The sequence below is a fragment of the Apium graveolens genome, chromosome 5, assembly GCF_009905375.1.
Source record: "Apium graveolens cultivar Ventura chromosome 5, ASM990537v1, whole genome shotgun sequence".
NCBI lineage: Eukaryota > Viridiplantae > Streptophyta > Magnoliopsida > Apiales > Apiaceae > Apium > Apium graveolens.
Genome location: NC_133651.1, coordinates 141,696,487 through 141,701,839, shown reverse-complemented (window position 1 = coordinate 141,701,839; position 5,353 = coordinate 141,696,487). Strand labels below are relative to the sequence as shown.

Genomic DNA, 5,353 nt, shown 5'->3' with positions numbered 1-5,353 from the left:
TGGTGAAGCACGCGGCCGCGCCAAGTCGGGATTTCAAAATCCTGTTTTGAATAGAAGATTGATTTCTGGACTTCTCTTCTGATTGGGCTGCTATACAAAGACAACTTAAAGACATTTTTCATAACTGATCTTAAGGAAAAGACATCAAGAAGACCTAGGAGCACATATACAACCAAGGCGAAGATGATCTACTTTAATCTTATGATTCTTTGTCTTAAGTTATAATCTTGGATGCTAGTTTTCTTGTTTGTTGAACCTATACTCTTGTTTAACGTACTTTGTTTATTATTCAGTTTTATAAAGACTTAGTTTATTATACCATGTTTTCATCGGAACCCACGGTGATGATAAGTTCAGTTATGGGCTAATCGTTGTCGTGGGGTTCTAACTGATTTACTTATGGATTTCTTTAGTTAATTTTTTCCGATACCTTAGAGTATGGTGATTGTATGATATCCTAGTATTGGTTGTGCTTATTCATCTTAAGAGTGTCACGAACTTATTAGATAGCGTGTTAATCTCTATTGAAGTGAAAGTAAATATAGGGGTTTAGAACTTTCCATGCTAGCATAGGTTCATGTATTTGTTATGCATGTTTCGTAGGTAATTTTAACCATGTACTTGCCCTATGTAATCATGATAGATAACTTGTGCATTAAACTATTATGTTGTCAAATTCTATAGACATATAGGGTCCCAATATAATTGGTGTATATTCAGCTTCTATCTCTTTTGTGGATGTCTGGTGATAGGGTATTCATACAACGACAGTTGGCGTTTACTAGTTCCGTGTAGTCTAATTAGTGTCATCACCATTGCATGCTAAGGTTAAGAACAAAAAGGCTATTGAATGAAATATTTAATGAAGTTAGAATCCCATGTTTGTGTTATATAAGTAAAACAACCTTTTAATCTCTTAGTTAATTACATGTTAGTTAATAATCTTAGTTATAAACATTCTCAACTTGTTATCATCTTAGCATTGAATAATAACCATAACATTGTTGCATGAGCGCATAAATTGAACTTAACTTAAAAGAGTCTCTGTGGGAATAAACTAGAATTAATTCTATATTACTTGCGAATGTGTATACTTGCGTGTATTATTAGCACGTGTTAACGTCCTAACAAGTTTTTGGCGCCGCTGCCGGGACTCGGTGTTAATTTTTAGTTTATGTGCTTGACATCAGTGTTCATTAAAGTTCATTGACTCAGATATTTTACTTACTTGTTTGCTTGTTGCTTTTCCAGGTACTCTAGAGAGCGTTTATGCTAACTCATTCTCGATCTCGAAAGAGAACACTGTATAAAATGGAGGAAGAAGTTTTAGCAGAGGAAGAAGTTCTTGTTGATGAGAAAGTTGAAGAAAAAGCTCTTATTGCAATGGGAGTACCAGAAGCGAATACGAAGGCTTTGATGGACTACTATCAGCCGAAGATTAATGATATTCAGTCTAGCATTGTCCGACCAGCCATCATGGCTAACACTTTTGAAATAAAAGCTAGCACGATTCAGATGGTTCAGGACTCAGTTCAGTTTGGGGGTTCTCCGATAGAAAACCCTAACATGCATATTAGAGATTTCGTCGGTGACACTTTCAAATTCAACACTGTGTCTGAAGATGCTATTAAGCTAAGGCTTTTCCCATTCTCTCTGCAGGATAAAGCTAAGTGTTGGTTGCATTCTCTACCACCAGGCTCTACCACCAAAATGGGAAGATCTTGCGTAAATGTTCCTTACTAAGTTCTTTCCTATGGAGAAGATAGCTACAATCAGGAATGCTCTTACTCAATTTGCGCAGCAGTCTGGACAGTCTTTGTGTGAGGCTTGGGAATGATATAAGGAGATGCTTCGAAAGTGTTCTCACCATGGGATGCCTGACTGGATGATCATTAACAGTTTTTATAATGGGTTGGGTACAACTTCTAGACCCATGTTTGATACAGCATCAGGTGGAGCCTTATGGGCTAAGAGCTACGATGAAGCTTAGGAGTTGATTGAACTGATGGCTGCTAATTCCTAAATCATCATACATGATTGGACTAATAACTTTTATTTAATCTGTTTTGATTTCATTGATATTAATAAAAGACTTGTTTTGTTTTTATTGTGGGCTCTATCTATTTAAATGTTTAAATAAGATATACCACAGTTTAGAGTAAAGCTTTTTATGGATTGTGATGAGATCATAATAATGAGACCTAAAAGATGATAACTCTAAACTTAAATAGTTCATGGCCGTAGGATTACTAACTGGTAATTAGTAATCCGCAAAGATCGGTACATACTATGTTTGCTTCATTATGAAGGATGTCTGTTCTCATGGACATTTTTGTGGTGACACTATAGCTAGTATGTAGGTGCTTATTATAGAATAAGTTCACTGAACATGACTCACACAGCTGAACAACTGATGGAGTTCACTCACGTGTCAGGAGTTGTTCACATAGTGATAGTTGTACAAGTATCCTTAGACTTGAGGTCATAATTGTCATCTTGTGTACACTGAACTATGCTTTGGTTTAGTTCTTAGTCTCCAGGGACAATTATAAGGGCTCTACTGGGTATAGGAATTTATACACGAAGATAGTGTATGATCAATAAAGGATCTACCCCTTCCAGTGAAGGAAGAGAATGTTCAATGCTGATCCACTTATGCTAGTTCAGGAATCTCTGGCCAGAGTGAATGAAATTAGAAAGGAGTTTCTAATTTACATTAAATAGAACTAAGCATAGTGAATGGGAAAGCAAGTGATTAAATAAGATAGGTTTGACACAAGTTCCATGCCTTGTATTTAATCGTGACATTACAGGGTAGAAGGAATTAATTATACGATAACTACTCACTGAATAGGTTCTTGGTATTCTAAATAGTGAATTCGTATTATCCGGATAAATATGATTAATTAAATAATCATATTTAATAAATTAGAGAATTTATATAAATAATGATAAAATAGTTTTATTATTATTTATTTCTACTACCGGCTTAATATTGAACCTGCAGGGTCACACCATAAAAGAGAATGATTTAATGGTGGAGAAATTAATTAATAGTGGCTGATAATTATTTATTTATGAAATAAATAATTAATTGGCAAATTTAATAATTGATTAAATGAGATTTAATTGATTATAAATTAATTAAGAAAAGGTTCTTAATATTATTAATTAAGAATTTAAATTTTGGAAATTAAATCAAGTGAGAGAATTATTTCTAAAGAGTTTAAAAAAAGGATTAATAATTAAAAGGTGTTTTAATTATTAGTGAGAATAATAAAGGGTTAATAATAATAATATTTTTTAGGAAAATTTTCAGCTGAAAATTTTGCCTATAAATATACCATTATAAACCCTATTTTTGCCTCAACCAAAGATTTACAAAAGCCAAATTCTCTCCACCTCCTCCTCCTTCATTACATCGTTTTCTTGGTGGATACCGGTGGAGTGCTTCACACTTGAGGAGCAGCTGCTAAGGATCTCCGTTCATCGTTCTTGGATCCCTATTAAAGACCTCCATCTTTCCATTAACGTAAAGCTTCTTAAGGTAAACATACTGAACTACGAATTAAATATTATTTTTTACATGGATCCTGCAGAGGGTTTCGGTTTTTTTTTTAAGATTAAATTTACGTTTTCGCTGCGTTTATGTGCTAAAAACCCTTCAATGGCATCAGAGCTACTTGCAAAAAGTTTTTAATTCGTTTATGTGTTTAACTGTTTTCGATATATCAGCATGTATGTGATTCGCCATGATTTGATGTTGATATAATATGCTTATATATGTATGGTTTTGAATATATGATATTCATGTGAGTTGTATAATCATAAGATGATTATGTAATCTGTATATATACTGATATATACATGATTTATGTTTGTTCTAATTATGAGAATCATATTAGATACGGATTCTGAATTGGCTGCTGCAGATTTGCTGAAATCTGGGTCTGGTGTCCGATTTATGCAAACGAATACCCTATTCCATAGGTAAACGAGCGTCTGAACAAAACTGATAGCTAAAGCTATCAACGACTCGTCTGTAAGGCATTTGACGTAGTTTACTGCCTGTAAACAGTGATTCTTGTTTTTCTGATTTGATTCTGATTTTTCTGATTTTTGTCATATTTTCTTTTTATGATTAGATCATTGATAATATGATATGTTAAGATCAGATTATGTGTTTTAACATGCTTTTATGTGTTATATGAGCATGGTGGATGGTTATGGCCTTTCGACCTTAGTGTAATGGTTTTGGTTTTGGTTTTAAATACGACTTGCATGTCGTCAATCTTTGTAATCATAAATCTCGAATGTAACTCGAGTTATTCTTGTAAGTTCATTAGATTAGTCTTACTTTCAATCATTTAATGTAATTGAAGACTCAAGAAGGCTATCCAATGGAGGTGACACAAAGAAGAAGACGAGGCATACAAGAAGTCTAAACAAAGAAGAAGACTTATGTAATAAGTAGTTGTATTTATTTCCATCACCATATTAGATTGACCTTGATCTTTATCATGAGCTTGATAAAGATCACATAGGATGGGGCCATAACCAAACACATTTACTTTATTGCACTTTACATTTACTTGTTTATTTAATTTTATATATGAGATATATGCTTATGTTTACCATGCGATGATAGATTTAGGTGAACTTAAATCAATATAAGGCGTGCTCTAGAAAATCTAGAATAGGAATCGTTTCTTTCCTTAACAATAAATATTATGAATACGATCATGAGATTCTTGTGTTTATGAAACACGTAATTGAATATGAATTTTCAATATTGAGAGAAAAGATGATTCTGTCAACAACATATTTCTATCTGTAAGAAAGGGTTATTAAGTGACGCCTCTTGACAATGCTCCACCCGATCTGGGAATCATCTGATTATCGATTATTGATTTGAAATATTTAATTTAAAAGGAAGAATCTCTTTATAATATGATTATGATTGTAACGTAATATAATCCCTCTAAAATTAAATAATATCAAGTAGTAATTGGCCAATTACACAACGGGTTTGTGTCGGTCGTAGCCTTCCAACATGGTAGAAAGTGGTTCTTATTTTTAAATCATTGTCGTTTCATGCTACAGCTGAGGGCTTTGATTTCGAAATAAGAAATACTTGTCTATTACATAGAGATGTGTACATTGAATTAGAATCTAAAGGTCGATACGTACTACAGCCGTGGGCCGTTGGAGACTGATTCAATTGTACGAAATGTTGGGTTAGACTTGACTTAGAATATTGAGTTTGTCGTGCCACAGCCGTGACTCAATTATTCAAGAGGCTAAACTTATATTAGGGAATAACATAAGATGTAATTGATAAGAGTTGTCTGCC

The 5,353-nt window shown here is 33.4% G+C and overlaps 1 non-coding gene across 1 annotated transcript; it reads right to left on the bottom strand.

Moving 5' to 3' along the window:
• Positions 1 to 1,768: 1,768 nt before the first annotated feature.
• On the bottom strand, positions 1,769 to 1,875 carry LOC141662704 (small nucleolar RNA R71). The gene has a single exon (XR_012550804.1). It is a non-coding gene; the product is annotated as a small nucleolar RNA R71 (small nucleolar RNA).
• Positions 1,876 to 5,353: the final 3,478 nt, after the last annotated feature.